Below are 17,036 nucleotides of genomic sequence, written 5' to 3' on the forward strand. Positions count from 1 at the left end.
TTGGTTAAAAAAGGAGAAAGAGAAAAAAATCCTCATTCCATTGTATATAAATGTGCCTTTGTAAATGACCAACCATTCTACAAGCAATCACATTCCAAAATACTCTGCAAATGTGGATGAGGCCCTACAAGCAGTTCTAACTCATGGAATCTGTAGAAAGAATCTATGAAAGAAATGTAGTGTGTTTCTTAAAGGCTAAATTGTGAAATCAATATATCTTTCCATTATGTCTTACCTTGCTAAAAGCTTCATATTTATGCCAAGTTAACTCTGAAAGCCCTGTTCAATGATGCAGAATGTTGTTCTGGCTCCATTGGTTAAAAAGCAAAAATCATCTACTTTCCAATTCACCTAAAACTTCTAAGTCGAACATATTTTTAAAACAGTCTTTGCAGGAACATGGTTATAATAGCATTACCATTTAGCTCTTAGTGTGCAAAGTGATTGAATTTTCAAGAGCATTAAGAACTCACCACAAAAATGAACCTACTGAAAGTTTGGAGCTTGTCATAATTACCTATGCCACTCTCCTAATAGAGAAATTGTTCACCTGAGTGCTTACCACTTCACAGAGCTGGCAGCAGAGAAGTATTTATTAGAATTGAGAAATGGAGAATCATTTATTCAGTGGTCAAGCTGCTTTTTATGATAATACACAAGAAAGATCTCCTCATCCTAGGAGGACTATAATGAGGGTAAACACAGGAATTGTAATATAAATAGAGATCCGATACTGGCTGGCATCTGAAAACCTTTGTATTTTATTTTGTGAAAACAAGTGTCTCTGCTATGCAAATGCTCTCATATATAAATGATAAATTGAGACATAATGTCAATATAATATAGAGAACATACGGCATAATGATTTTTTCTAGTATTTCATTTTTATTTACTTATTTGTACTGAATGGCACAATATGTCAACAATACTGAATATAGGGAAGGCATATTGTACAAGATCAACCTGTTCTCTCTTCACTCGTATTTCATAGTACAAGCATTTATTAGATTGAATAGATTTTTTTTAAATTTTGTTCCATTTGGCTTACTCAATTATTAGTTGCACATGACCGTTTCTATAAAATTCACCATAAGCAAAATATCTACATGAATTTTCATATGTATAATGCATATTTTCATTAGTACTTTTCAACATATCATGTTTATGTTGCTTACTAGGAATATGCAATAAATATACTTTTTTGTTTAAAAGTCAAATAAGATTTTAATGACTTTTTCTGTGAATGTTATTCATCTCATTTTATTTTAGAAAAAACTAGTGATTTAAAGTAATATACTATGTTTTAGTAAAACAAAAACATCCATACAAGAAAAAAATAAAACCTATAAAATGAAAAGATAAGAGAATTTAAAAAAACTAAAATATTCTCAAATTTACAAAAGATAAAAACTGAACAAAACAAACATTTTGTAAATGTCATGTATAATTTTAAGATAAGCTCTATATAAAACCTTGGAACAACAAATACTTAGTTATGTACAGGAATTCATCCCTGACTAAGTTTTGGACAAAGGGATTTTCCAGATAAATTTTTAATTTAGCCCCCTCCCTTGAAGTTAAGACTGAACAATTTTAAAGCAAAATAATAAATAAATTTGTTTTAGAAATGATATTAGGAAAAGAATTTACAATAGTTAACTGATGTGTGGAACCAATAAATGAGAGGCCTATTAAAATATAAAAACTTACAAATTACAAATGAAACACTTATCTTAAGACTAGCAATTTGAGAGAAAGGTAAAAATAACTTCTGGAGGGGGCCAGAGAAATAGCAAAGCTGTAGGGCATTTGACCTGCATGCATCCCATTCAGGACAGACAATGGTTCAATACCCAGTGTCCTATATTTCCCTCAAGCCAGAAACTGGCCACTGGGTGTGGCCCCAATACCAAAAAAAAAAATAATGTTTGGTTATTCAGCTCTGACCACACAGGAATAAGTTTTTGCAAACTTAGTGCTATACTTATTAAGAAAAGATAAAGAGAAATCACAATAAAGGTACTTCTGTACACTAATCTCAGGACCATCTATAACAAAAGACAGATATATTTTTCTCAGAAAACAGAGGACAATTTTATTAATAAATTTTATTCTAGTCAGACAAAAATCTTGAGCTTCTCCAAGGGCAAACTGTTAATCTATGAATGTAATATACATATATATACATATATACGTATATATGTATATATGTATGTATATATTCAATATAGTTTGGGAATTAGACAGAATTTTATAAACATTATCTTATTCCTGTAAATTTATTTTTATTTTATTTTGGGGGGGGTGGGTCACACCCGGCAATGCTAAGGGATAACTCCTGGCTCCATGCTCAGAAATGGATCCTGGAAGGCTCGGGGGATCATATGGGATGCTGGGATTCGAACCGCCAACTTCTTCATGAAAGGCAAATGCTTTACCTCCATGCCATCTCTCAGGTCTCCCTATAAATTTATTAAGAATATATACTCTAGTTTAGTTTCCTTAGTCATAGAAAAAGACAATTGGAACAATCAGATATATATGGACAAATTCTGGACTGATTCAGTCCTTAGATTGGAACTTGGTATTGTTTCCTTTGAATGAGCCAGAACTTTCTCTAAAACAAAATTAAGATATTTGTATGAGAGGAGAGGTTATAATAAAGTTTTTTAAATTATGACCAATTTTCTATCACTATATCCTTTCATTAGAAGTAATGAAACCAATTTCTCCTTATTTTGCTTGTTCACTAATGATGAAATTAATGATTTGCTTACTGTAATTAAATCTAACTAAATGAGGTATGTCATAGAAAGCAGGACTAGGGAACACAATTTCTAACACATTCACTTTGTATATCTATTATTGTAAACTGCTTGAATGTAGGGACATCCTGTAATTATAGCTAATATTACCCCAGTGATATAACAATAACATATTGGTTTGATTTATTTTCTTTTTGCAATAATAAAAATTTACATTATAGATTTAAGCCAGAATGATAGTAAAGCAATTAAGGCATTTGTTTTGCATATGAATTACTATAAATGGACCTCTAGCACCACAAAAGTCCTCCTGAAATACACCGGGAGGAACTCCTGAATATACATCCAGGTTCTAGTTACTCCTGTATGTGGAATAAGAACCCCCAAACAATAGATACCAGATTTGTCTTTATTGTACAGTTATTACTACTAAATTTACATCTGGTCAAAAAAGATGAGAATATTATTAAATTGGAAAATATTTTACTATGATTTTAAAGGTATTATAAAATAATAAAGGAGATATAAATGATTTGAAATGATCTTCAGAAATTTATAACCATAAAATAATTATAAAATGTGGTAGAAAAATTATATTTTTCATCAATTATTTTATTTTTGTATTTACTGTAAGATTAAAAAGTATCTGTGACTGTTTCTCTTTCTCATTTTTGTATATGTTTTTGTAAATTAAATGGAAATTGTTAGCAAACCTTTTAAATATTACAGATGTTCTTAATCGTGGAATAAAACATTTGTGCTTTTTCTTTTGTTCAAACTAAAATAGTTATAAAATATAAGATAATCTTTTAATGAATTGCTCCAAATTATATATAAACATATACATATGATAAACTTGCTTTTTCTTTAATAAAAATAATATCTTGAAATCAAAAATTTACAATAACCATTAGTATATTCTGAATTGGCAGAATTATGGGGAAAAATTCATAAATATTTTTTTAAAATTAGTCAATGTAGTAGGAACTAATGCCTGATCCAATAAATTTCTCTGTCCAGCCTTAATCTTCAATTCCTTAGTATCCCTTGAACACATCTAACTTCTTTGTTGTCTCCATATATTCTCTCTTGTACAGGTAAGCCTTAATATTTCTTCCTTCAAGTATTCTAAATAAAGTGTATTCAATAAAAACATGGGGTTGCAGCAGTGGCACGGAGCATTATGGCGTCTGCCTTGCCAATGCTAGCCTGGGATGGACTGCCGTTAGATCCCCCAGCTTCCCATATGGTCCCCCAAGTCAGGAGTGATTTCTGAGTGCATAGCAAGGAGTAACCCCTGAGTATCACCAGATGTGGCCCAAAATTAAAAAAAATAATTCCTTAAAAACATAAGGAGTTACTGACGTTTAAATCTTAGCAAACAATAACTATAGCATCTGAAGAAAAGAATAAAAACAAATTGGGGTGGCAGAAATTGTATCCAGATCAACCACTTTCAAGGCAATTGCTTTACTCTTTGTACCATTTATTAGTCCATTCGAGAAATTACTACTTAAAAGGCTTTACGTGATTACTGTTAGCAAGTTTGTAAAAAAATTGAATTGAACTGTTAGTTTAGAATAGAGTTGACCATTATTATTGTAATTATATTGTATATATTGTAAGCACATATATACAATAAGGTTAGGGCACAGTTACCTCAGCTCACTGCCACCAAACTGCCCAAGAATCTCTATTAAAGTCTCTGTTACTTACAATCCACCAATTCCCTAGCTCTAACTCCTGCTTTGTTTCTAGGTTTGTAATCCAGACCCAAGGTTAACAGTTGATATTGTTTATGACCATGCTCTGTTGCTCTATATTCTATAGAATTGGGAGAGCATTTGCTCTTTAACCAACTCTCTTTCATTTATTTCACTTAATATGATACCTACCATTCCATCCACATTATAGTGAATAATTTCATTTTTTCAATGACTACATAATGTTGCATTGACTCCATATAGTCCATACTTCCTTAGATATTTGTGTGTTACCCAACATGTAAATTAATTTCATACTTTAGTTGTTGAACTAAGTGATACAATTAGCATACTGCTGTAATATATCTGAGTTGGTGGTTTTATGCTATGGTGGTAGATGACATAAGTGGATTATCTGTCATATCAGAGTTCCCATTTGTTTGTAGTTTTGCTCACAGCTTACTTGTTCCTATGTCCAGGTGTGACTGGTTTCCAGTGAACAAAACTGGGTTTGGCCACATATAAGGCAAGCTCAACCTGCTAAATAATCTTATCTGCCCTGATTCTAAATTTTTAAAAGAATGTTTCATAGTAATTTTCATAGACTGGAAATGACAACATTCTGACCAACAATGAATGAGAGTTCCATTTTCACATAACTTAACCAATACCAGTAATCCCCAGCCTTTCTTGCTAAATGCCATTCTTAATGGAATTAGATAATATTTAATTGTCACCTTGATATATAAGTATGCAACAAAAAGCATTGTTAACAAGTTTTTACTATGTTTTTCATATATCTTATTCATAGAATATATGTATTTGTGAAGTAGCTTGTATATTTTGGATGTTAAATGTTTAAGTATATTAACTGAAGAGTCTTGAGGTGGAAGGAATTATAATATCTCAAGGTAGGCCTAATATAACCACAGTATCCTCATATAAAAAGAAAACAAATGATTTGAGAGTAAAATAAAAGAAGAGAGAGAGAGAGTAGGGCCAGAGCTGTAGCACAGCAGAAGGGTGTTTGCCTTGCACGAGGCTGAACCAGGACAGACCTGGATTCAAACCCATCATCACATATGTTCCCCCAAGCCAGGAGCAATTCATGAGCCCATAGCCAGGAGTAACCCCTGAGCATCACTAAGTGTGGCCAAATAAAAAAATGGATATGTTAAGATATGTCAATAGTAATGAGAATATCAAAATGTTGAAGATATAGAAAGAATCTATAAGTCAAGGTTGCTGAAAGACTATAGAAGCTGGAAATTATTAAGTAATGGATTTTTCCCTAGTGACTCAGAATACACTCAGCCCTGATAACTCATTGGCTATAAAATTTCCAAGATCCAGAACTGATAACTAAGCCCCTACATTAAAATTAACATATGAAACAGGAATTACAAAAATAATGCTGATACTGATTTTTTTTGTTTTATTTTGTTTTATTTTTTGTCCCCAATTCACAATACAGACCAGGCAAAGGGCCTGGGTTGAAGTGTAAATGGGGTGCATTTACTGTACTCCTCTTTCTATACAGTCAGTATAATGAACACAGCCTGTGGTAAGCATTAGGAGGGCTTATCTTTTCTTTTTTGTTTTTTTTTATTTTTAATATATACATATATATTAAAAATAAAAACTTCACCAGTGCAACATTCCTATCACCAATATCCCAAGTGTCCTTCCTCACCACCCCACACTGGCCTGTACTCTAGACAGGATTTCTACTTCCATCATTGTGTCACATTTTGTTATGATAGTAATCAGTGTAATTATTTCTGTGATTGCACTAAACAATCTTTGTGGTGAGCTGTGTCAGGAGTGGACTGCCAGTCCTCCTCTATTTTGTCTCTGAGAATCATTGCACAAATGTTTTTCATTTTCCTCAAAACCCATAGATGAGTGAGACCATTCTGTGTTTATCTCTCTCCCTCTGACTTTTTTCACTCAACATAATAGATCCCATACACATCCATGTATAGGAAAATTTCATGACTTCATCCATTCTGATGGCTGCATAATATTCCATTGTGTATATGTACTATAGTTTCTTTAACTATTCATCTATTGAGGGGCACCTACACTATTTCCAATGTCTGGCCATTGTAAACAATGCTGCAATGAATATAGGTGTGAGAAAAGGATTTTTGTATTGCATTTTTGTGTCCCTAGGATATATTTCTAGGAGTGGTACATCTGGATCGGATGGGAGCTCAACTTCCAGCTTTTGGCGAAATCTCCATATCACTTTCCACAAAGGTTGGACTAGACGGCATTCCCACCAGCAGTGAATAAGAGTTCCTTTCTCTCCACATCCCTGCCAGCATTGCTTGTTCTCATTCTTTCTGATGTGTGCCAAACTCAGTGGTGTGAGATGGTACCTTATAGTTATTTTGATTTGCATCTCCCTGATGATTAGTGATGTGGAGCACTTTTTCATGTGCCTTTTAGCTATTTGTATTTCTTTTTTATCAAAGTGTCTGTTCATTTCTTCCCCCCATTTTTTGATGGGGTTAGATGATTTTTTTCTTGTAAAGTTCTGTCAGTGCCTTGTATATTTTGGAGATTAGCCCCTTATCTGATGGGTATTGGTTGAATAGTTTCTCCCACTAAGTGGGTGGCTCTTGTATCCTGGGTAATATTTCTTTTGAGGTGCAGAAGCTTCTCAGCTTAATATAGTACCATCTGTTTATTTCTTCTTTCACTGTTTGGCTAGTACTGTTTCCTCTTTAAAGATACCTTTAGTCTCAATGTCATGGAGTGTTTGACCTACATGCTGTTCTATATACTTTATGGTTTCAGGTCTAATATCTAGGTCTTAATCCATTTGGATTTTACCTTTATACATGAGGTTAACTGGAGGTCTAAGTTCGCTTTTTTACAAGTGGCTAGCCAGTTGTTCCAATACCACTTATTGAAGAGGCCTTCCCTGTCTCATTTAAGATTTCTTGCACCTTTATCAAAAATTAGGTGATGGTATATTTGGGGAACATTCTCTGAATACTCAAGCCTGTTCCACTGATCTGAGGGTCTGTCTTTATTCTAATACCATGCTGTTTTGATAACTATTGCTTTGTAATAAAGTTGGGGTAAGTAATACCTCCCATATTCCTTTTCCCAAGTATTGCTTTAGCTATTCGTGGGTGTTTATCTTTTGAAATAAATTTCCGAAGTGTTTAATCCACTTCTTTTAAAAATGTCATGGATATCTTTAGAGGGATTGTATTAAATCTGTACAAAGCTTTGGGGAGTATTGTCATTTTATTGATGTTAATACTGCCAATCCAAGAGCAGGGTATGGATTTCCATTTCCATAGTTCTTCTCTTATTTCTTGTAGCAGGGTTTTATAGTTTTCTTGTATAGGTCCTTCACATCTTTACACAAGTAGACTCCAAGGGTATTTGAGTTTATATGACACTAATGTGAATGGGGTTGTTTTTTTAAATGCCCATTTCTTCCCTATCATTATTGGTGTATAAAAAGGTTATTGATTTCTCTGTGTTAATTTTATAGCCTGCTATGTTGCTATATGCATCTATTGTTTCTAAAAAGTTTTTTGATAGAATATTTTGGGTTTTCTAAATATAGTATCATGTCATCACATGACATGACAATGAGAGCTTGAATTCTTCCTTTCCTATCTGGATTCCCTTGATATATTTTCTTGCCTTTTCACTATAGCAAGTACTTACAGTACTATGTTAAATAGGAGTGGTGAGAGGGGCAACCTTGTCTTGTACCAGAGTTTAGAGGGAAGGCTTTCAGTTTCTCTCCATTGAGGATAGTATTTGCCATTGGCTTGTGATAGATAGTCTTGACTGATTGAGAAAGGTTCCTTTCATTCCCATCTTGCTGAGAGTTTTTTTTTTTTTATCAAGAATGGGTGTTGAAACTTATCAAATTCTTTCTCTGCATCTATTGATATGATCATGATTTTTCTTTTTTATTTTATTTATATTGTGTATTATATTGATGGATTTATGAGTGTTAAACCATCCTTGCATTCCCAGGATGAAACCTACTTGATCATAGTGAATGTTATTTTTGATAAGGCATTGAATTCTATTTGCCAGAATTTTATTGAGGATCTTTGCATCTGTATTCATCAAGGATATTGGTCTGTAATTTTTTTATCTTTATCTCTGTCTGATTTTTGTATCAAGGTGATATTGGCTTCATAGAAGCTGTCTGGAAATGTTCTCATTTTTTCAATTTTATGAAAGAGCTTGGCCAGGATTGGTAGTAGTTCCTCTTGAAAAGTTTGAAAGAATTCATTAGTGAATCATCTGGTCCTGGGCTTTTTTTGGGGGGGAGACATTTGATTACCGTTTTAATTTTCTCAATAGTGATGGGGATGTTTAGATATGTTACATCCTCCTTGTTCAACTTGGAAGATTATAAGAGTCCAAAAATTAATCCATTTTTTCTAGGTTCTCATGTTTCGTGGTATAAAATTTCTTGAAGTAATCTCTGATTACCCTGTGAATCTCTGCAATATCTGTAATGATCTCCTCCTTTTCATTTCTAATATGGGTTATCAAGTTTCTCTCTCTCTTTATTTGTGAGTTTTGCCAATGGTCTATCGATCTTGTTTATTTTTTCAAAGAACCAATTTCTGCTTTCATGAACTTTTAAATTGATTTTTTTTTTGCGTTTTCACTTCATGGTTTCTGCTTTAAGCTTTGTTATTTCCTTCTGTCTCCATATTTTGGTTCCTTTTGTTGGTCATTTTCTAATTTTATGAGCTGTATCATTAGGCTATTCAGATTATGCCCCTTCTTCCTTCCTGATGTGTGCTTGCAAAGCTATAATTTTTTTTATCATTACTGCTTTTGGCTGTTTCCCACAGATTCTGATAATTTGTGTCTTCATTGTCATTTGTCTCCAGGAAAGTTTTAATTACCGCTTTGATTTTATCACGGACCCACTTGTTGTTCAGTAGCATGTTATTTATTTTCCAGTTGTTAAAAGTTTTCTTGTGTGTGCCTTTGTAATTTATATCTAATTTCAGAGCTTTATGATCAGCAAAGGTAGACTGCAAAATTTCTATCCTCTTAATTTTATGGAGATATGTCTTATGTACCAGAATGTGGTCTATGCTAGAGAATGAACCAGGTGCACTGGAGAAGAATGTGTATCCAGGTTTCTGAGGATGGATTGTCCTATATATTACCTACTAGGCCTCTTTCTTCTGTTTCTCTTCTCAGGTCTAATATATTTTTTGTTGGATTTTAGTCTTGTTTGACCTATCAAGTGTTGAAAGGGCCGTGTTGAGGGTCTCCCACAATTATTGTGTTTATTACTGATGTCCTTTTTCCAAATTTGTCAATAGATATATTAGATATCTTGCTGGTCTCTCATTAGGTGCATATACATTTAATATTGCGATTTCTTCCTGCTTTACATATCTCTTGATTAGTACATAGTGTCCACTTTGTCCCTTACAACGTTTCTGAGTCTAAGGTTTGCATCGTCAGATATTAATATTGCCACCCTAGCTCTTTTAAGGGTGTTGTTGGCCTGGATGATTTTCCTCCAGCCTTTAATTTTGATTCTATATTTGTTATGACTATTCAAGTGTGTTTCTTGTAGGCATCAGAAGGTTGGATTTTATCTTTTTGATCCATTTTGCCACTCTGGTGCCTCTAAATTAGTTTATTTAAATCCATTGACAATTGAGAGGGATGATTGTCATGTGAGTTAATGCCATATTTATTTATAAGATTAATGTGTCTGTTGCTCTATCTTGTCTTAAAGTAGGCCTTTCAGTTTCTCCTTTAATGGCTAGTTTTGTATCTGTAAAATTTCTGAGCTGGTTTTGTATCCGTGAAGCTAATGGATCCTTCCTCAATCTGAACGTGAGTCTAGCTGGAAACATTATTCAAGGTGAAGCCTCCATTTCATTCAGTCCTTGTCACAATATCCTACCACCATCTTTCCTGGGCCTTTGAGAGTTTCTTTTGTGACATGTCTGTTATAAATCTTTAAGAATGTTCCTTTGAATGTAATTTCTCTTTTGAAATTCTTGCTGCTCTCAGTATCCTATGCCTATCCGTGGGATTTCTCATTGTGAGTAGGATGTGTGTTGGAGTGCTTTTCTTTGGATCTCTTTTAGCTGGTACTCTTTGGGCATGCAGGATTTGGTTGCATACAATCATTATCTCTGGGAGTTTCTCTGTAATGATGTCTTTGATTGTTAATTATTCCTGGGGATTCTCCTCCTGTGTTTCTGGGACTACAATGATTCTTATGTTGTTTCTGTTGAATTTATCGCACATTTTTATTTTTCATCTGTTCAAAATTTTTGAGTATTTTTCCCATTGTTTCGTTTATTTGCTTTGTGTTTCTTTTCAAATATTTTCTGTTTTATGGAGTTATTATGCCTCTCATCTTCCAGCTGACTAATTCTGTCTTCAGCTGCTGTTACTCTGCTGGTGAGGCTTTCCATAGAGTTTTGCATTAACTCTACTGCATTTTTCAGTCCCATTATTTCAGTTTGGAGTTTTCTGATTTCCATATTTGTGATCTGTTCAGATCGATCTGTGCTCCCCCTTGAGTTCCATGAACATCTTCCATATCTCTACTCTGAACTCCCTTTCTGAGAGGTCAACCAGGTGTAGTTGGCATTTTTTTGGCTCATCAGAGCTGCCATCCTCATTACTCCACGCATGCAGTTGTCCTTCGTTGGTTTCCTTATAGTCACCCTTTAACTGTAATTCAGTGTATTGCCAATGGGGTTTGTATTACATAAATGGGAGCATCCCCTCCACGACACTTCATGGCCTCGCTTTTCTTTTTTCTTTCTTCCCCTGTGTTCTTTTTGGTTGAACCCAGGGATCACAAAGAAGCTTCAGGTGTGGCCCTCAAAAACAGTCTGCTGTAGCCAAGGCAGGTAGAGATCAAAGAGCTGTGGATTGACCCACCCTACCTTCAGTCAGACTCTGGAAATCTCAGTTCCCTGTGATCCTCCCAGATGGACCCAGGGATCACAAAGTACCTTCAGGTGTGTTCCTCAAAAACAGTCTGCTGTAGCCAAGGCAGGTAGGGGTCAAAGAGCCGTGGATTGATCCACCCCTACCTTCAGTCAGACTCTGGAGAGCTCCTGTTTGTTTTATTCCTTTGTTTTGTTTTTTTCTTTTGTGGTGTTGTGCCACACCTATTGGTGCTCAGGGGTTTCTCCTGGCTATGTGCTCATAAATAGCTCCTGGCTTTGGGGACCATATGGAATGCTGGGGAGTCAAACCAAGGTCCATCTTAGGTCAATAGCGTGCAATCAAACACCCTATACTGTGCCACCACTTGGGCCCTAAATACTGATATTTTTAAGAGACGTGTTCCTGTCAACATAGTCTAACCATTATGACACAAATAAAAGGAATTCAAATGAGTGTTATGTAAAGAGCTAATTTTCCATTAGTTATTTAATTATTAGATGTGTGCAAGGGAAAATTTGGGAAGGAAAAGCGGACAAACACAGTCCGAAGAAAAACTTTTTTATTTTTAAAGAGTATTTTCATCATCATAAACTGGCCTTTTACAGAAAGACATAAAATGGTTAGGTTAGGATGATTAGGAAGAAATTGAGACACAGTTTGGATAGAATCATGACTAGCAGAAATTCTTATTACATAGTGGAAACATTACTTAGTCAAATTACACCTTTAATGATGTTTAAGATTAAACTTGCAAGTATGAGCCTTAGATCTAGTTAAGGAGATTGCCAACCAAGATGTTGAGCTTATGATTCAATTTTATTTTAATTCTGAGAGATATACAACAGGTAAAGAGCTTGCCTATTCTGTAGTTGATTAGGCTTCAAGCCTTGCACCATATATGAGTGCAGATCCAAAAATTAGACCTGAACATTATCGGATGTGACCAACCATCAAAGAAAAGAATATTAAGCAAAACTAGCCAACTATATATTTAAATTATATATAATATATATTGCACATAATATATGTACATCAACATATGAACTGATAATTATGAATATTCCCAGGTATCCAAATGATATGCTAAAATTCAGTAAATTAATGTCAGTAATAATACTCCTAGGAGAACAAAATTTGCATTTCTTATCCAATTTGAGATAGACAATTGAAAACTCAAAGAAGACTTACTGATAAAAGTCTTTTGGAATTGATAAAACCTGTCACAGATCCTTTGGGCCCCTTCTAGAACAAATGTTATGCCAGGCATATCCATTCAGGATTTTTCCAATGGAGTGATTCTCTTAAAAAAGATAAAAATATTTTTATTGCAAATGATACACCAGCAGAAACATATTGGAATTTTCTTAAAGAGATGGAAGAAAATAATTGGAAACTCTTTATAATAGTTCCAAAGTTATATATAAGTAAAAGAACTATAACATATTACTTCATGAAAAGACAAAAATCTTCTTATGGAAATGGTTAGCTAGCTCTGAGAGTAGAAAATAAAGCAAAGCTAGCCAGATTTAAACCCTGTTTGATTAATGGTTCAATTTTCATGTGTTTCCTTTTTGTTGTGTTGTTATACATCGATTTTAATAAAAAAAACTTACATACTTGAGATCCTGGAGAGAATGTAAAGTAAGTCATTTGCCTTGATCACTATCAGTCCAAGAACCCCATAATATTCCATTAGAACCATTCAGAATAATTCCTGAGTAAAGAGCAAGGAGGAACTCTGAACTGCTCTGTGTGCAACAATAGGGAAAAAGAAAGAAAAGAAGATGCTGTGAGATTACCAACTGGAAGAGACCAAGGGGACCTGTTGCCTTTGCATGTTTCTCAGTCTTCTGTCTCCAGAAACTCTCCTGAGACTGCCAAAAAGGGCCCAGAAAAAACTTTTTCCTAGAGGTTCCCAAGCCAAAAGGCCAAATAAGATGGAGTGAGTGAAATACAGCTACTAGTGATGCCCTGGCAGCAAGGGAGATCCTTTGGTATGTTGAAGGCATGCAGGAGTGGTCTGCCACTGCTGTGAGATTACCAACCGGAGAAATTGAGGGGGCCTGTTGCCTTTGCGTGTTTCTCTACTCTTCTATCTGCTGCAACTTTCCTGAACAGTCCAAGAAGTGTCCAGAAAAAACTATTTTCTAGAGACTACAAAAGCGAACATCTGCTCTGCTTCACTTCCAGGCTGCACTATCTTTCTAATTAATGAGCCCCACCATAACACATAGAATAAATCACATTACAAGCATGACAATGGGGGAAACCTTGCAGGCAAACATCATGCACAGAGAATGAAGATGATAGCTCTGAACACCCAAAAAATACCAACTATCTTATTAATATCTCAGATAAGGAGTTTAGAATAAAAATATGGAGGATCATCATGGAAATCAAAGAAAATACAGCTCTAGGTAAAGAGAACACAAAGACAGAAATTATAAAACTTCAAAGTTAAAATAACAAATCTCAAAAACACTGTAGCTGAACTGAAAAGCTCAATGGAAAGCCTCTCCAACAGGGTCACAACAGCTGAGGACAGAATCAGTCAACTGAAAGATGAAATGAAGAACAACTCCATACAGCAGAAGGGATTGGTAAAGAACCTTAAGGCAAATAATCATACAATGGAAAAGTACTCAAAGAATGTGAACAGATGAAAGGAGAAGTCTTTGATAAACTGAACAGAAACAAAATAAGCATAATTGGAGGCCCAGAGGCCCAGAAAGGCGATCCCTAGGAAGAATCAAGTCAAAGAAAGACATCATCACAGAGAAACTCCCAGAGTTAAAGACTGCATGCAATCAAATCCTGCATGCCCAAAATGTACCAACTAAAAGAGACCCAAAGTAAAACATCTGAAGAAACATCCTAGTCACAATAATGAAACTCACAGAGAGAGAGAGAGAGAGAGAATACTGAAAGCAACAAGATCAAAAAAAGAAATTACATTCAAAGGAATATACTTAAGTTTTACTGCAGACATGTCACAAGAAACTCTCAAAGCCAGAGACAGTGGCGGAATAATTTGACAAGACTGAATAAAATGGATGCATCACTTAGATTACTGCACCCAGCCAGACTCCCATTCTGGTTTGAAGGAAGAATACATAGTTTCATGGATAAGCAATGGCTCAGAAACTATACAAATGCAAAATCAGCCTTAAAGGAAAAACTAAAAGGTCTATTTTAAGGCAAGATATACCAACAGACACACAAAACTTTTACGCAAAGATGATATTAAACCCCATAACAATTATCTCCCTCAATGTCAATGGACTAAATGCAACAATTCAGAGACAAAGAGAGGCTATATGGTTCAAAAAGATGAATCCAACCTTCTGCTGCCTAAAAGAAACACACCTGAATAGTCAGAACAAATATAGACTCAAAGTTAAAGGTTGGAAGAAATTCATCCAAGCGACAACACCCTTAAAAAAGCTGGGGTGGCCATATTAATATCAGTCGACACAAACTTTATACTCAGGAAAGTTGAAGGGACAAAGATAGACACTTTGTACTAATCAAGGTATAGGTGCAACAGGAAGAAGTCACACTACTAAACATACATGTACTCAATGAGAGACCAGAAAAAATTTCTAATACATTTATTGACAAATTTGAAAGAGGATATTAATATTAACACAATAATTGTGGGATACCTACCTCAACACGGCCCTGTCAACACTTGATAGGTCAACCAATCTCAAACCCTACAAAAATATACTAGCCCTGGGCCCGGAGAGATAGCACAGCGGTGTTTGCCTTGCAAGCAGCCGATCCAGGACCAAAGGTGGTTGGTTCGAATCCCGGTGTCCCACATGGTCCCTCGTGCCTGCCAGGAGCTATTTCTGAGCAGACAGCCAGGAGTAACCCCTGAGCAATGCCGGATGTGGCCCAAAAACAAAACAAACAAACAAACAAACAAAAAAATATATATATATACTAGCCCTGAAAAGAAATACGGAAGAAAGAGTAGTATAGATATAACTATAGATAGGACACTTTATGCCCAGAAACCTATATACACATTCTTCTCCAATGTATATGGGTCTTTCTCCAGGGTAGACCACATGATGGCACATAAAACATATATGCATAAAATCAAGAGGATAGTTATTTTGCAGGCTACCTTAGCTTACCATTTGCTCTGAAATTAGGTGTGAATTCTGTTTTCCTTTCTCAGTATAGTTAAGTCCATCTACTACAAGCCAATGGCAAATATTATCCTCAATGGAGAAAAACTAAAAGACTTTCCTCTAAATTCTGGTACAAGACAAGGCTGTACAGGAAGTACTTGCTATAGCCATTAGGCAAGAAAAAAATAACAAGGGAATCCAGATAGGAAAGGAAGATGTCAAGCTCTCACTGTTTGCAGATGACATGATACTCTACTTAGAAAACCCTAAAGACTCTACCAAAAAGCTTCTAGAAACAATATATTTATATAGCAATGTGGTAGGCTACAAAGTCAACACACAGAAATCAATGTTCTATTTATACACCAATAATGATAGGTAAGAAGGGGACATTAATAAAATAACCCCAGGGCCAGAACAGTAGAACAGTGGGTAGGGCACTTGCCTTACACATGCTCAACCTGAGTTCGGTCACCAGCATCCCACATGGCCCCCTGAGCATGCCAGGAAGGCATCCTGAGCAAAGATAGGAATATCCCCTGAGCATCACTGGGTGTGGGTAAAAAAGACAAAAAAAAAGAAAAGAAAAGAAAAGAAAAGAACCCCATTTACAGTAGTGTCACACAAATTCAAATATCTTGGAGTCAACTTGAATAAAGACGTGAAGGACCTATACAAGGAAAACTATAAAACCATGCTCCAAGAAATAAAAGAGAACTCAAGGAAATGGTAACACACACCCTGCCCATGCGTTGGCAGGATTAACCTCATTACAATGACAATACTCCCCAAAGCATTGTACAGATTTAATGTGATTCCTCTAAGATACCCATGCCATTTTTCAAAGAAGTGGATCAACATTTCTGAAATTTATTTGGAACAATAAACACCCTAGAATAGCTAAAGAAATCCTTGAGAAAAGTAACATGAAAGGCATTAATTTCCCCAATTTAAACTGTATTACAAAGCATTGATTATCAAAACAGCATGATATTGGAATAAAGGCAGACAATCAGATCAGAGGAATAGGCCTGAGTACTCAGAGAATGTTCCCCAGACATACAATCACCTAGTTTTTGATAAAGGAGCAAAAAAAAAAAAAAAAAAAAAAAAAACCTAAATGGAGCAAGGAAAGCCTCTTCAACAGGTAATATTGGCACAACTGGTTACCCACTTGCAAAACTAACACCATGTACAAAGGTAAAATCCAAATGAATTAAAGACATTGATATAAGACCTGAAACCAGAAGGTATATAGAACAACACGTAAATAAAACACTCCATGACATTGAGACTAAAGGCATTGTTAAGGAGGAAACAGCACTCTCCAAACAAGTGAAAGCAGAGATAAACATATTGGATTATATTAAGCTGAGAAGCTTCTGCCTCTCAAAGAAAATAGTGCCCAGGATACAAGACCTACACACTGAGGGGAGAAACTAGTCATCTAATACCTATCAGATAAGGGGCTAATATCCAAAATATAG

General features: G+C 35.0%; 1 non-coding gene across 1 annotated transcript; it reads right to left on the reverse strand.

Moving 5' to 3' along the window:
- Positions 1-5,916: 5,916 nt before the first annotated feature.
- Positions 5,917-6,049, reverse strand: LOC126002584 (small nucleolar RNA SNORA51). The gene has a single exon (XR_007493269.1). It is a non-coding gene; the product is annotated as a small nucleolar RNA SNORA51 (small nucleolar RNA).
- Between the last annotated feature and the right edge of the window lie 10,987 nt (positions 6,050-17,036).

The sequence above is a fragment of the Suncus etruscus genome, chromosome 2 (assembly GCF_024139225.1).
Source record: "Suncus etruscus isolate mSunEtr1 chromosome 2, mSunEtr1.pri.cur, whole genome shotgun sequence".
Lineage (NCBI taxonomy): Eukaryota > Metazoa > Chordata > Mammalia > Eulipotyphla > Soricidae > Suncus > Suncus etruscus.